We start from the raw sequence: 17,112 nt of genomic DNA, 5'->3' as shown, positions 1-17,112 counted from the left end.
TTTGATGATGGATAATATTGATGAGGTGACCGACAAGCGTTTGAAGGCTTTGAAGGAGATTGAGAAAGACAAACTTCGGGTGGCCAGAGCTTACAACAAAAAGGTAAAACTTAAATCTTTTCAGGTTGGGGATCTGGTTTGGAAGACAATTTTGCCTCTTGGGATGAAAAGCAACAAGTTTGGCAAATGGTCGCCAAGTTGGGAGGGTCCATACAAGATTATCAAAGTTATCTCTGGAAATTCGTATATGGTGGAGATGGTGCAAGGTGAACGTCTACCCAGGGCTATCAATGGGAGATACTTGAAGAAATTCTATCCTAGCGTTTGGCAAAGTGCGTGAAGATGAAGACGGCCGGTATTGGATATCGCCCTTAGTTTTATTTTTAGAATTGTGTGCTCTATGTAAAACATGTACATCATGATAGTTCTTGCTTTTTGGTTTGTGAAACTCACCAAAAAGCAGGGGGGGCATATGTTGACAGCCAAATTTGGCACCTGCTGAGGTCGACCGGTCTGATCGGTCGGGCCGACCGGTCAGACCGGTCTGGTTTGTACAGTCCGAGTAGAATTAGGGTTTTTGTAAAGAGTCCTCATGTAATCCTACTCGTGAAGGGGTACGTTTTCCCCGGCCTATAAATATCAAGGCTAAGGCCGATTGAGGTGAATCCCAATCGATTCACACATTTATCCTTTACCTTTTACCTCTAAACCCTAACTTTTCCAACCCCATCTGTTGTTCTTCAATCGTCTCCACGGCGTTCGATGGCATTCTGAGTGGCCTGCCGACCTCTGAGCAACTCTAGCTCCATTAGCTCCGACGGGTCCCTCCCGAGCTCTTGGTTCTAGGTCTTCGTCGTCTTCCTGGAGTACCGGTCTGACCGGTCCGCTATACCGGTCTAACCGGTCGGCGCAGGGAGGCTGCTGGTGTTGATCGTTTTGACGATCTTGCTGCGCGTTCTAGCGTTTTCGAGTGTGTTGGCGCAAATTAGTGTCAACAGGGTCCATTACAGATGCTATCAGAATGGCAATACCAGACTGTGCCACCACTACAGAATATTTGGCTAAGGTAAAGAGCCAGTTCACTGGTTCCTCCAAGGACTATTCTTCGACACTAGCAGAGCAGCTCATGAGCAAGAAATACACCGGCAGTGGCATCAGAGAACATATCTTAGAAATGAGCCACATGGCAAATAAGCTGAAGACCATGGAGATGCCTCTCCCAGAACCATTCCTAGTGCAGCTAGTGTTTAAGTCACTGCCTAAGACTTTTGAGTCTTTTCATGTGAATTATAACACTCAGCAAGATAACTGGGACCTAGAAAAGCAGATTGGCATGTGTGTGCAAGAAGAAGAAAGGCAAAAGGCCCAAGGTGGTGGACAATATGTCTTCCAAGTTCAGTAGAAAATGAAGAATTTTCAGAAGAAGCCATTCCCACCTGGCAAGCATCAGAACGAGAGCGGTTCTTCCAACGCCCCTCAGAAGAAAAATTGGGAGAATTTCCCTATTGAAAAGGCCAGTGCTTGATGTGCAAGCAGAGAGGGCATTACAAGAGAGATTGCCCCATGTCCATGAAGAAATGTCTGACAGGAGGTGAGGACATTACCACCTTTGTAGATGAATCATTGTATTTAAGTTATGATAAATCTACTTGGTGGATTGACTCAGGTGCAACTGTTCATGTTGCTAATTCTTTACATAAATCAAGTATGATGAGGAGCGTGCCAAGAGGCGCAAGAAGCATTAAAGTTGCCAATGGAGTAGAAGCCCCAATAGAAGCCATTGCAGATTTTTATTTAGAATTACCTAGTGCCTTTGTACTTTGTCCCAGAGATACTCTTTATGTACCCTTTTTACAGAGGAATTTGATCAGTGTGTCACGTTTAGATGATGACAATATTGGTTTACATTTTGGTAATGGAAAATGTGAGATACAGTTTAATAAAGAATGTGTTGGTCTTGCCTTCCGACAAGACAAGTTGTATTTGCTATCAATGCCTGAGAATGTTTACACCGTTAGCAACGAAAATAAGAACGCCTCATCATCCTTGAATGAGAAAAAGAAGAGGATTCATGCAATCTCTTCAAAATTGTGGCATTGTAGATTGGGCCACATTTCGAGGGGGGAGAATAGAGCGCTTAGTACACACATCAATCCTTCCTCCATTAGAATTTTTAAATTTAGAACAATGTATAGATTACATTAAAGGAAAGTTTATTAAGAAAATAAAGAAAGATGCCAAACGTAGTATGAGAATTTTAGAAATAATCCATACAGATATATGTGGACCTTTTCCAATTACTTCTGTGGATGGTTATGATTCATTCATTACATTCACAGACGACTACTCGCGTTACGGCTACATTTATCCAATTAAAGAACGGTCAGAAGTGTTGGATAAATTCAAGATTTTTAAGGCTAAACTAGAAAATCAGCATAAACAATAAGATTAAAATAGTAAGATCCGACCGTGGAGGGGAGTACTATGTTCGGCACACCCCCTAAGGCCAGGCTACTGGACCTTTTGCGAGGTTTCTTATGGAAAATGGCATAGCAGCATAGTATTCCACACCAGGAGAACCTCAGCAGAATGGTGTGGCTGAGAGAAGAAACCGTACCCTGATGGATATGGTAAGAAGCATGATGAGCTATTCAGAGCTACCGATTAGTTTATGGATGGAGGCGTTAAAAACCGCCATCCACATTCTAAATCGCGTGCCAAGTAAGTCGGTGCCGAAGACACCGTATGAACTATGGACGGGTAGAGAACCATCGCTTAATTATTTTCGCATATGGGGCTGTCTGGCTGAGGCAAAGATATTTAATCCAAACATTGGAAAATTAGATCCCAAGACAGTTAGTTGCCATTTCATTGGCTATCCAGAAAAATCCAAAGGATATAGATTCTACTGCCCAGACAGATATACAAAGTTTGTAGAAACAAGACATGCAGAATTCTTAGAAAATCAGATGATAAGGGGGAGCATGGTAGCCAGAAAAATCGATCTTGAAGAGAAGCGGGTCTTTGTGCCCACTCCAATGATTCAAGAGCCCTTTTTCTCGTTGCCTATGGTGGTGGAACCAACAGAGTAGGAAACTGCAACAGAGCAGGAAACTGCAGTGCCAACACCTGTTGTTGACCCTCCCGCTGTGGTGGCAAATGAGAATGAGGAACCTGTCCGTCAGGATCCATTAGAACCTGTTGCCACATATGAGGGAGAGCAACAGCAGCCTCCTGTGGAAGAAATACCACCTACAACCCAGGATGCAGTCATTCCTAGTAGGCCACAAAGAATTAGAAAATCAGCTATTTCAGATGACTATGTGGTCTATAATAGCAAAGAAATACAGATAGAGGGTGATCCTATCTCTTTTGAAGAGGCCATGAGAAACGCTAATTCATCCAAATGGCGAGAAGCCATGGAAGATGAAATGAGATCCATGAGTGCCAATAAAGTTTGGGACTTAGAAGAAATTCCTAAAGGAGCCAAAATAGTAGGCTGTAAGTGGGCCAACAAGATAAAATGTGACTCCCAAGCAAATGTAGAAAGATATAAAGCACGTCTTATGGCAAAAGGCTTCACACAAAGAGAAGGCATAGATTACAATGAGACATTTTTTCCGGTCTCATGCAAAGACTCTTTTAGAATAATAATGGCCTTAGTAGCTCATTATGATTTAGAATTGCATCAGATGGACTTAAAGACGACATTCTTGAATGGCGATCTATACGAAGATGTCTACATGGCACAACCAAAGGGTTTTGCTATGGAAGGCAAAGAAAAACCGAGATGCCACCTGAAGAAATCCATTTATGGGTTAAAATAATCATCTAGGCAGTGGTACTTGAAGTTTGACGAAACCATCAGAAAGTTTGGGTTTAAAGAAAACGAAGAGGACAATTGCATTTTTGCGAAGTTTAAGAATGTGAAATTTATTTTCCTCATCCTATATGTGGATGACATGCTGCTAGCTAGAAGTGATGTTAATCTACTACTGGAAACAAAGAAGTTCTTGTCATCGAAGTTTGACATGAAAGATCTCGGTGAGGCCTCATTCGTTTTGGGAATTGAGATTCATCGAGACAGAAGACAAGGGGTGTTAGGATTATCTCAGAAGACATATTTAGAAAAGGTGTTGAAGAAATACAGTATGCATAAGAGCAACCCACACCTGCCCCAATAGTCAAGGAAGACAGTTTTGGGAAACATCAGTGTCCCAAGAATCATATGAGCTCGAGCAAATGAAGGCAGTGCCTTACGCTTCGGCTGTCGGAAGCTTACAGTATGCACAAGTGTGCACACGCCCTCACTTGAGTTTTGTTACTGGGATACTTGGTAGATATCAGAGTAATCCAGGCATAGAGCACTGAAAGATGATAAAGAAAGCTTTTCTCTACGTGAGGGGAATGACTGGTCTCATGTTAACATGCAGAAAATCAGATTCATTAGAAATAGAAGGATATTCAAATTCAGACTTTGCAGGAGATGTGGATGATAGAAAATCCACGTCAGGATACATCTTCACTCTTGCAAAGGGAGCAATCTCATGGAAAAGCTCCAAGCAGTCATGTCGTGGTGTGTAAACCCACAGCCGGGTGGCGTAGTGCTCCCGCCTAAACCCAGAGGGTGAGTACTCGGGGAGTAGCTAGGATTAGTCCAATCTAGATCAAGAACACGATGAACACAGCAGGTTTAGAGTGGTTCGGGCCGCCGGAGCGTAATACCCTACGTCCACTATGTGTTGTATTGCTTGTCCTCTCAAGGGGTTGAGAACGGGATTGTTCGGAGTGAATCCGAGCTTGTGTTGTGTCTGGCTTCGCCTGGCCTGGCTTTACGTACTCCTCCCTTTTATATCTCAAGGGAGGAGTGTACATAGCCGTTGGGTCCCCGACAGATGGGCCCAGCGATGTAGTATAAAATAACATACTGTACAGACATTATGGTGTTGCAGGCGACGGATACCTTATTCTTGGATTTCCTTGCTTTGCCCGTGGGAATCTTCCGTCCAGCATAGCCATGCCCTGTCTTGTCGAAATGGTGCTAGGGCATAGCTTGCGGCGTACCTTGCCGTAGCCTGCCGCGTAGCTGAACGGGCCGTGTAGCTTGCGGCGTAGGCAGTATGATAAAAGGGTGTCATGCCGTCATATCCATTTAATGCGGTAGACGGGCTCTGCGCGGATGCGGCGCAAGCGGCTGCACTGTGTACCTCGGTAATATGCGGTCTGCAGTGAGGCCTGACAAAAGCTGCACTGCGTGCCGCGGCGGTAGAGCACGCCTCAACCACCCACATTGAATGCGGTGGGTGGGCGAGTCTTCCTGCGGAAGACTCGCGCCCGCTCCTACGCCCGCGGGACACGTGGCGCCCCCGGACCCCGCCCCGGCGGTATATTGGTTCTATGCGTGTGGGAGGTCTGGACGGACGCGGGGAGGTCCCGGACCCATATGGGGGGTCCGAGCCCTCGGTTGTTGGCACGGAGCTTCCCCTCAGGGACACGTGGCATCACCGGACCTGTTCCCAAAGCGGGGAACGGGTCCGGGGCCGTTGGCCCGATGAGGTAAGAGCCGGACCCCTGGGGCCCCGCTGCTCCGCCCCTTAGGGCGTAGTTATGGATGACTACGCGAGTCCTGCTTGCTGTAGTAGGAGTGGGTATCCCTGCTACATGGTACCGACAGTGGCCCCCGGGCCCACCTCGGGAAAGGCTACGAACCCGCAGGTGGGGCCACTACTGTGATCTAGCTCTGCATAACTTGAAGCCTCCAGCATTAGACTGTGCGCGCTGCAAGAGTCTTATCCGGCTTTGTCCATCCACTGGGTTCCCTACTGGCCCATCACGTCAGAATGGCTCACTGACTCAAGGCCCCCACACACAGTGGTGCGCCTAGTCACGCGTACGTCGCTCGGTACTACTGCCGCCGGGATAAAAGGAATTCTTTTCCGCCAGCGCGGTTCCCGAAAGGTCTGACCCTGTCAGCGCTCGTACAGGCACGTCGGTTCGGCTTCCGCCTCACTCTGCGCGCGCGCGACGGTTCGAATCCCGCCTTTTCACACCTTCGTTTGTTACCCGCCTCTCCTAACAGCTGGGCCTGGACCCCCTTGTCATGGACTGGGCAGCTAACACCAGGCGTGAGCGTCGCTTGGCTTCCAGCGACGGTTTCGGGGCGCGCCAGATGGATCAGGCTTCATAAGAGGCCGAACCGCATGCCGCGGTTACTTTTCCGCATTCGCCTTCTTTCTTCCAAACCTCAGTGCCCCTTGCTCTTCTGCGCAAATTGTTCCTCGCCTCCGCAGCAAGATGGCGTCCCTCGTTCGTCCCCGTCGTTTCCAAACCGAGGCGGAACTGAACGTAGTGCGCTGCCTGCTTGGGTGGAGTCCACAGGAGACCGCCTGGGGAATTCGAGCAGGCTCGGTTCCCCTCGGCGATCTACACGCCGGGGAATTTGTGCTGTTTATTTCGAACATTTCCACCGACGTGGGGCTGCCGATTTCTTCGTTCTTCCTGCTGCTGCTGGAGGATTTCGGCTTTCAGCTCCAGCATCTCACACCCCACTCCATCCTCCTGACGTCGATACTCATCCACCTATGCGAGATGTTCATGGGGATGCGGCCCTGCGTCATTCTCTTCCGCCACTTCTTCGTCCTAGTGAAGTCCGGGAAGAGCAAGGATCAAGTGGGGGTGTACTACTTCCAGACAAGGAGCGATCTGCAGATGCCCTACATCCCCGGGCTTACTGGCAAAAAGTGGGAGGATTGGCGCAAGGAGTGGGTGATAGCCACCACCGAAGCCAACGAGCGCCTCGCCATGCCAGCGTTTGACCCCGTGCTAAACAAGATAAAGACGCTGGCAGAGGGCGGCCTCACCTCACTGCACATGCTCGGGGACTACCTGAAGTGCCGGATCGCCCCTCTGAAGTGGCGGTCGCATCCTACCTGGAGCTTCACCGGGCCCCAAGACTGCAGCAGGACCCACCGCGGGGAGGACAGCGATCTAACCCAGGAAGGCCTGGAGGTCATGGTGCGGGTGGTGACGGGGGAGATCTTCATCCCGGAGCACCTGATCCTTCCTCAAGGTGTCGTTCCTCTCTGCGAGGACTCAAGCCTGAGGACTGCGGTGCTGGCCACTCTGCCGACCCACGACGACGGTGGGCTAGCACCGCGCCAAACTGGGGGCGACCAGGACCGTGGGATCCGGATCCCTGGTGCGTCCGAGGAATAGGCCGTGCCGAGCGCCGTGGGGACTGGCCCTTCTGCCAAGGGCAAGCAGGCCGTGGCTGGTAGCTCCGCCGCGAGCGGTCCCAGCCAGGCCCGAAGCAGCTCCAGCGCATCGCCGGAGGAGGCGAGCCGGCGCAGGTTGCTGAGGGCCTCTAAGGAGCCCGCCGCAAAGCGTCAGAGGGCCGCTGTGGACGCGAGACCCCTGGAGTAGCTGCGCCGCCACCACCGCCGACGGATCGTGCCTCTCCTCGGTGGCGGCAGCAGCAGCAGCAACAACAACAGCAACAACCTCCACCACCACCGCCACCACCAGGCTGCAGCGGTCACCTAGCCTCCGTGGACGCTGGAAGCCCGGCGGTTCGGGGTATGTGTTCTTCCGTTCACTCCCTTTATTCCCGGTGCTTCACTTTTTGCTGAAGAGCTTCTTCTCTTCATTCACCAGGGCCTTTCGCGCAAGCAGCTCTTCCGCCGCCGCTGGCTCGTCAGCGAGGGTCCAGGCGACCGGTGCCTCGGCGGCAATGGCGGAAGCGACGGCGGATGTGGGAACCTCGGGTGCGGTGACATTCACTAACCCGATGGCGCCCAACGCGGCAGCGGCAGATGCGCTAGTGCCAGGCACAGCAACACCCGACGCGATGGCCCCCGAGGCCTCGGCTACGGCGGCAGACGCACCGACACCGGGCTTGGTGATGGCATGCATAGCGGCAGCAGACGCAGCAACGATGAGCACCTCGGTACCCGAGTGCCCGACGTCTATGCCAGATGTCCCCACCCCCAGCTCCCAACCTGCAGTATAGGAAGAGGTTGAGGTGGTTTCTGGTAGGCGGCTCTTCCAGGGTCCCCCAGAGGAGGATGCGGTTCCCCTCCCTCGGGTGCTGGTCCGGGTCCGGCGGATCATAGAAGAAGCGACTTCTACCGCCGAGGTAGCATTCTGGCGGGAGTGGACAGCTCTAGAGAGCGAGCGTTAGTGTCTCGGCGACTGGCACATCCGCCTGGAGGAGCACACAAAGGCCGAAGCCTCCCGTGCTACCGCCGCCTGGTCTGAGCTTGAGGCCGACCTTGAGTCCTACAGGAAAGGGCTCTGGAAGGTGTTCGACCGGGAGCTCGCGGCGGCGGGACGGGAGAAAGTCCTGGAGCTGCGGGAGGAGGCTATTACCAAGGAGGAGGCCAGCCTTGCGCCCCAGCGATCCGAGCTCGAGTCTCGCAGCCAGGGACTCAAGGTCCGCAAGCATGAGCTCGCAAAACTATCTGAGTCCCTGCATCGATGGCGCCAGGAGCTACAAGAGACCGCCAGCCAGCAGGCTATTGCCGAGATGGACCTCGAGGAGGAGAGGAAGTCCCTTGCATGGTGGGAATCTCTCACCACCAGCATGGAGCAGACCCTTGCGCACCAGTGCGAGTCTCTTAAGGCCCTGAAGGAGTCAGCGGCGTGGAAGGAGGCCTCGTTCCAGGAGAAGACCCGCCAGCTGGGGGCGGCTCAGGCGTTACTAGATGCCCATGTGCAGGAGGCGGTCCAGGAGGCAGCCCGGAAGCTGCAGGAGGACTAGCACATGGGGGCCCAGTGAATCATCGACTGGGCGGGCGAAGCAAGCTCAGCTCTGGTGCCACTTGGAATGAGTCCAATCCAAGTGGCGGAGCTGCCAGCTTCAATTGCTGACGCCCTCCCGGTGCTGGACTCTGCTTCAGAGAGACTCCGGCGCCTGGAGCAGATCCTCATTGGCCACCTTGAAGCCGAGGGCCGTGAGCTGTGCCGGATGGTAGCGGAGTACATTTTGACCTGCCTTCGGAGCCACGACCCTGCCATCTCGCTAGCCCCCGTCGTCGATGGTCCAGTGGCAGAGACGAAAGCCTCTGCTCAGGAAAGTGTGTAGGAGGTCGTCGACTTTGTAGCTGCTTATTTCAAGCGGGAGTCTGCAGATTCCTGAGCTGGACCATCACAGCAGTATAACTTTTGTTTTTTGTGTTATGTAAAAACATTGTACTTGTTGAAATTTTAATAGAAGAAATTTCAACTTAGATGTTTGTCAGTTGCTCTGGTTTGCGATATGTAGCACCCCGGCACCCTGGCCCCCTGGTAGATAGGTTCAGTTGTTAGAACCTATCTGCCATCCGAGCTAAGAAGATGCTCCGGACCCCCCTATGAGGTTGAACAAGTGTTCTTGGGCATAGGTGTACACTGATTGTAAGTCAAACGAGCGACTTATTCCCTGAATAGCAGAAAAAACTACAGAGAGGAAAATCAAACTCGCTGGGATGGTAGTAATGATACTACAACTTAGTTGTTTGACGCATGCTGAATCAATCCTTGGTATCTGGCTCAAAGCGAACGTTCCGGTTCCCCTGGGAGACAGGCTCAGTTGTTTGAGTCTGTCTACCACCGAGACTGGACCTCGATCTGCATGAAGCCTTAAAGCGGATGCCGGGGCCCCCTGGTAGGTAGGCTCAATGGTTTGAGGCTAGCTACCACTAGTCAAGGCTTAACCTGCATATCACTCAAAGTCAAAGCTTAGTAGCAGGCCCGCGGGACCTATTCTGAACCAGCCCCCAAGCTAGTATAAGGTCCGGACCTCCAGATACACAGGTCCAGGCAGCACGATGCTTGTTATAGAGTGTGGAGTGTGTAGGCTTAGGGTACGGAACCAGGCTAAGCCGCTACACAGGGCTCCGGACCACTCCAGGAAACAAGCACGACTTTACTGGACCTGGCTCTCGACGTTCCGGACCCCTCCCTAGCAGTGGGTGAGGCCATTCTGTCGTACTCGATCCTTTCAGATATGGAGCTGGACCTGCCGTGTAGGACTTAGGAAGCCAACCCTTGAGCTAGAACGAGGTTCGGGCCCCTAATTACCCAGCTCCGGGTACTAGAGCACTCGTTACAGGGTGGTGGAGCGTGTAGGCTTTGGGTACGGAACCGGCTAAGCGGCTACACAGAACTCCGGACCACCCCAGGAAACAAGCACACCCTCTCCAGAGCAGGTCCCTAGGGATCCGGACCCCTCTCCCAGTAGCAAGGGGGTCCAGACCTGTACGGCAGTCTGGCAACTCGATACAGATCTTAGCTGTAGCGACAAGAGTGGAAGTCCGCGTGGGGGTTATAAAGGGAAAAGCTCGAGAATCGAAATGCGAAATAAAATTTTTACACAAAGACAGAACTGGGAGCAAATCTTTCCTTTGCAACTTGATATACATGGCTTGCGCGATGGATGCCAGAGGCCGGGTTTATGAGGGCGGACCTCTACCGCTCTGGCCGCGCGTTAATGCTAGCCGATGGTGCGATGGATGCCAGAGGCCGGGTTTTCGAGGACGGACCCCCACCGCTTTGGACCGCACGCTGATCCTATCTTATTACAAAGGAAAAATTCATTTCCTGCTCTGTCTAAGCATAAAACTTACGCAGATGCTCTACGTTCCATGGGTTGGGTAGCGGCACCCCTTCTTCTTTGGCAAGGCGAACGCATCCGGGCCGGCATACTTCCGTAACCTTGAAGGGACCCTCCCAGCTGGGGGAGAGTTTGTGGAGCCCTGCTCGTTTCAGGATCCGCCTTAGGACGAGGTCCCCTACCCGAAGCTCCCTACTGTGCACAAACTGTTGATGATAACGCCTGAGTGCTTGGTGGTAGCGTGCATTTCGGATTGCTGCTCGCCACTTTCGTTCGTCAAAGAAGTCCACATCATCACGCCGCAGCTGTTCCTGCATGGATTCGTCAAAAGCCTAGACCTGTGGTGAGCCCAGGTGAATTTCCGGGGGAAGGCATGCTTCAGCCCCGTAGACCAGGAAGAATGGGGTCTCCCCGGTGGCTCGGCTGGGTGTGGTCCGGTTGCCCCATAGCACGCACGGAAGCTCATCAACCCATTTTGCACCATGCTTCTTCAAGCAGTTATAGGTGCGGGTCTTGAGTCCCCTAAGGACCTCTACATTCACTCTCTTGACCTGTCCATTACTTCGGGGATGTGCCACGGACGCAAAGCATAGCTGGATGCCGATGTCCTCGCAGTACTCTTGGAAGAGTCTGCTTTTGAATTGGGTCCCGTTGTCCGCGATGATGCGGCTTGGGAGGCCAAATCTTCACACAATGGACTTGAGGAATGCGACTGCTGATTTTTTGGTGATGTTCACCATAGGGGTAACCTCCGGCCATTTTGTGAATTTGTCAATGGCGACGTAGAAGAACTGGTACCCGCCGACGGCCCGGGGGAACGGTCCCAGGATATCCACGCCCCATACGGCAAATGGCCATGAGGGCGGGATCATTTGCAGAGCTTGAGCCGATGTGTGTATTTGCTTTGCATGGAACTGGCATGCTTTGCAGGACCTTACCAGCTCAGCTGCATCCTGGAGTGCTGTCGGCCAGTAGAAGCCATGCCGAAAGGCCTTACCAACAAGCGTGCGAGATGAGTGTTGACGCTCCTTAGAGCGCCAATTTACTTACCGCAAGCGCACGGATCGTGTAGCATTTCCCTTAGAGTATTGCCCCAAGGTTTAACAATCCACGAAACAAGTTTATTACTATGCTTAACTAAACACTAATGATGTTGGTAAAAGATCTATATTGAGTGATTGAGTGTGAAATAGATCTAATCTAACCAATCTAATCCAATCTAGACTAGTGAGCAATGATAGGTTTGTGCACAAGATATGAAGAGCATTTGTCCATAGGGTCTAGGATCACTAGAGATGTAATCGCCAAGCAACGAAGAATAGATCTAATCTACCAAAGGTGTGTTCCAAGATCAAAACCTTTCCCTCCCACATACTGTCACTACACGAGGATAATTGGTAACGAATCAACAAGAACACGATAGTTGATGTAATCTAAGTAAACCATGCAAGAGGAAAGCAAACCCAAAGCCAAGTCGCGAACTATTAGGCATCAAAGCATCATCAACAAGAATCATGATAGATCAATCTCATAAAGGATTCGGCAATTACAACTCAAGATCTCCTTACAACCCCATGAACAAACGAGGACTTTACCCCATGAAGCTAAGCGAAGCGTAGTCGATCATGGTGACGAAATCTCCGGCAAGGGATGGATCCCTTGCTGTCCTCCAACTTGCAGCGGAGCCGAGGGACGATGAGGCCTCCGATGTCTCCTTTCTCTTGTGTCTAACGCGAATGGATCTCTGGAAATCGTCTCTGGATGCTTCCTCTCTGATCCCCCTCTTTGACGGCGGCTTCGGGGTATATATAGGCGGTTCTGGTCGGCGGTTTTGGTAAAACACAGATAAGGATTGACGCATACTTCGCGCTGAAGAAAATTGAGGCCGATTGGGCCCCGGAATGGGCTAGGCCGGCCGGCTCAGAGGGCCCCAGGCCAGCTGGCCTGGGCCCTTTCTGGCCCCTTTCGGTCCCATCTTTCGCATGCTGCCTCTTCTCCTTATTCCTCATCTTAACCCAGTTCCTGCCAAAACACAACATGCTCCAAAATTCAGGACAAAATCGAAAACGGTCAAGTTCGAGTGCCAAGTGGTGGGTTAGTACATGAATCATCCCGAAGAAATTACCAAAACCTCTCCTAATTGTATAATAAAATGGGTACTTAAGGAGCGTCAATATTCCCCCCATGCTTAGCTTTTGCTCGTCCTCGAGCAAATCAAATCATCAAGTCCTTCCATGGGTTGCTCGAGAGTTCTCAAACTGCGAAATTTACTTATGCAAACTAGTCTAACAATATTTCTTCAAACAAAGGTCAGAGGAGCAGCGAGGATAATCATATCATGGGTGTTTAAAAACTTATCCAATATTACTCCACGACTCTTACCTTTAACCGGCAACTCGAATATCGACAACACTTGCTTTTCTTGCCATCCTTGGAGGTTTTTCTTTTTTTTTAGTTTTTAGAAGCAAAATACCCTGCAACAAAGGTTAGACCAAAAATTCTTGCACAAGTCCTTTCATGTCTCTCGATATAAGTGGCTATCCTATTATTATTTGCAAACTCTCATCTCCCAAAAGTCTCTCAAGTATAAAGTAGGGCTATAGGTGGGGCTTAGCAAAGTATATACATATATTGTCAAATTAAGAAAACCTTCTAATGATTGCTTACCTTCCGAGCCAATGATCATGAGAGTTTCTCCATAATGTAAAGGGTTCAAGGGTAAGAAGATTTAGAATGGTGGACATGTACAAAGGCATACAAAAAGATTGACTTCAAGGCACAAGCATCGTCCTTGTTGTCGGATTGCACATGGTTGGAATTGAGGATATTGTTCTCAAACAACAAGGTGATATCTCTTTGCACTTCTCTAACCATAGAATCCCTTCATTTATTCTTTTCTTCTCATACATTTTTTTTCTTTCTTTCTTTCTCCCGAATTTTCTTTCTCTTTTCCTAACCTTTTCATAGGACACTTTCTATAAAACATAGATAGGCAAATCTTCGAAGTGGCTCCCTGAATTTTTGGAGCCCGAGCCGAGGCCAGAGGGGCCTAGGCCGGCTGGCCCAAGGTGTGTAGGCCGGCCGGCCTGGGGCTTTCCCAGGTCGGATTCGGTCCATCTTTCCAGTACTCCTTCCTTTCTTCATCCCAAAATTATGTTTTATACAACTCATGCGCAGGAACAGAACGTATCCTCATAATTGGGTTGTGGTCAAGGAAGAGGATAATAAACAAGATAATCTCAGGTTCGGGTTTTGGAATCCGGTAGATTTCATGAGTTGTTCCAATGAGGAATTCTCATTACCGAATATTGACGTGGCTAGCAATTTAGAGATGAAAAACACGGACATGATTATTGCTCGAAATTAAAACTCCCAAGAGAAAGAAATCCTAACTCAACTCAATATACATCCAATACTTATGGTGGAACGAATATAGCTTGTGGATGATAGGATTTTTACTCTCAACTTGTCAAGAACTTGATCAACCTTATGTTTGTAGGGATTTTATTTTTATGAAATTAAAGTCCTCCAAATCATGCCTTACTCGCAAGCGTAATCAAAACCAAGTGCTAGATCAAAGCTCAAGTGTGGGTATTAACATGGACGAATAATTTACTAAGCTCCAAAAATATGAATTAATTTTCATGACAATGCTCGTGAACAATTGCTTTAAAGAAAATAAAGTAAAACTGAATGCATAAATAAAATGCACGATCCAACAAAAAAAGACTCTTTTATTTTGTTTTCATGACTCAACACTAATTTAAGACTCACTCTCACACATGCGAAAAATAAAGCAATCAACGCTAGACTATGACTCTCACACATGCGGAATTAAAGACATGCACACGACGAACTTTCGACTAAACAAAGACTAACAAAATTCAATCTACGAGTCGTCACACCTTCCCCCCCCCATGCTTAGATTATGCGGAGTCCTCGTCGCAATGATATAAAAGACGGGTGTGACGCTCGTCGGCGTTCTCAACGGCACCTAGGGCAATTGCATCTAGGGCGCCCTCCTCGCTTTTGTAGATCTCCGACCATCCCGAATAACTTCCTTATGTTGCGGACAAGGAAGTTGTAGTCTCTCTCAACCAAGCTCTCGATGTCGTCCATCCTTCGATCCATTGCCACGATTCGATCGTGACACCTATCGATGGTGGCGCGGAGATCCGTGATTTCATTGCGGCACTTGAAACAGCACCCGGAGTGATGCCCGCTGCGGTTGGGGCTGTCGTCCTAGGGCTCGTCGTCGTCCTTCTTCTTCTTCTTGCCGTTGTCACCTTCAGAGGGGTTGTCTTCCTCCCTTCTCTCCTCTTCGGCCCACCCCGGCCAATCATCATCGTAGTCACGACCGGTGGCCCCCCATGAACTAGGGCTCATGTAGCTCTCCCAATCACTGTCCCCCGCATAATCCTTCGGCTCCGGGGTGTGCTCGACGTAGTTTTTCCTTTTAACTCTGAGAAGGCGCAAGGAACGCCTAGGTGCGGGTGGCTTTTTGTCTTGTCGCTTCTCGCCTTCGTCTTCGTCGCTGCTGATGACGATGACCACCCTTTGGGCTTGAGCTAACTTCTCATTGCACCATGGAAGGCCCTTCCCTCCAACGCTCATCCGTTCTTGGGTATTGAATTTCTTCGGAGAGACCTTCGCTTCACATTGCTTTGCTTCGACAAGGAGAGGTGTCGCACCAGTTGCCAAGATGGGGCTAGGCGTCTTTGGCGTGGGGGTGTCGGGCGCCATGCCCTCTCATTGATCTCCATCGCTGCAATCATGGCTCTTGTGCTCGCTGGAATGGCCATTGTCGACGTCTCTCACGAGGTGGTGGTGTAGATTTAAAAGTATGAGACAATAGATCTAACCCGCGTCTCTATTTAAGTCCTGAAAAGACTTGGACGAGAAGTCCAATATCTCTTCGGTTTTGGCATGCAAAATCTATAAGGCATAGATTTGAAATTTCCTTATCTCGTACCTACCAAAAATCGAGACCGAATCGCACACGAGGAGCCTCAGGCCGGCCGACCTAGGGGTATTGGGTCGGCCGGCCCAGGGGATTTTTCGGCCCCCTGGGCTCCAAATTTTTCCAAGGTGCCCACCAACAAATTATGAGCCTATGTTTTACTCGAAGTTCGTCCAAAATAAAAATACAACTACAAAAATAAAATCTAAAAGAGAATATTTACAAACTTACCTTGCTTAACGTCATTAGGCTTGACGTTCTGGTTCCTCCTCCATGGTGTATATGTCGATGTAATGAAGGGGCACGATGTCGGGCTCCAAGAATACCTTTAGTCGCTGTCCGTTCACCACATATTGGTCACCTTTCACATCCATGATTGTCACCGCTCCCATGGGTGAAACCGAGTGTACGACGTATGGTCCATCCCATTTACTTTGTAATTTTCCTTTGCCAAAAAGTTTGAATCTTGAATTGTAGAGTAGGACCTTGTCTCCTTCTTTGAATTCCTTGTTTTGTAATCGTTTGTTGTACCATCTCTTCATCCTTTCTTTGTAAATTGCTGCACTATTGTACGCTTTCAATCTTAACTCCTCCAATTCGCTTATTTGGATTCTCCGTTTAATTCCAGCGGCTTCCGCATCAAAGTTCATTTCCTTCATCGCCCAATACGCTTTATGTTCTAGCTCAACCGGCAAGTGGCATGTTTTTCCATAAACAAATTGATAAGGAGTCATACCAATCGGGGTTTTGTGTGCCGTACGATATGCCCATAGTGCATCATCTAGTCTCTTCGACCAATCTTTACCTCCTTTTACCACGGTCTTCTTTAAGATATCCTTCAATTGCTTGTTCGAAGTTTCCGCTTGTCCGTTTGTTTGGGGGTGATAAGCCGTGGACACTCTATGTTCAATTTCCAATTTCTTCAAGCATTTACCAAAGTCTTTGCCCGTGAAGTGTGTTCCTCCGTTGCTTATCAAGATTCTCGGGGCGCCATATCGAGGGAAGATTACCGTTTTAATCATGTGCGTGGACTCCTCCGTTGATGCCTTCCGACATGGCATAGCTTCAACTCACTTTGAAACATAGTCCACCATCACCAATATATGCTCAAATCCATGTGAGTTCACAAATGGTCCCATGAAATCGATTCCCCAGACATCAAATAAATCTATTTGCAAGTTGTAGTTCAATGGCATGGCATTCCTTTGCGAGATATTCCCCATCCTTTGGCATTCCGGACAAGTCGAAATAAATCTTTTCGCGTCTTCATTCATCTCGGGCCAATAGAATCCACTAGCCCATACCTTAGCTTGAGTTCTAAAGTGCCCATAATGTCCTCCATATCCCGACGAGTGACACTTTCTTAGAACTTCTTCACGTTCCTCCCTCGGTATGCATCTTCTTAGGACGCCATCTTCTCCATATCTATATAAGTATGGTGGATCCCAATAGTATTTTCTTCTTTCCACGATCACTCTTTTCTTTGCATTCTTGTCCAAGTGATCCAAGGGCATCCCTTTTATTGCCCTTATTGTTTCATTCATCCAACTATCTTTGTCGA

This window comes from Panicum virgatum, chromosome 1N, assembly GCF_016808335.1.
Source record: "Panicum virgatum strain AP13 chromosome 1N, P.virgatum_v5, whole genome shotgun sequence".
Classification (NCBI taxonomy): domain Eukaryota; kingdom Viridiplantae; phylum Streptophyta; class Magnoliopsida; order Poales; family Poaceae; genus Panicum; species Panicum virgatum.
The sequence above is the reverse complement of the archived record's forward strand: the minus strand, read 5'-3'. Positions refer to the sequence as shown.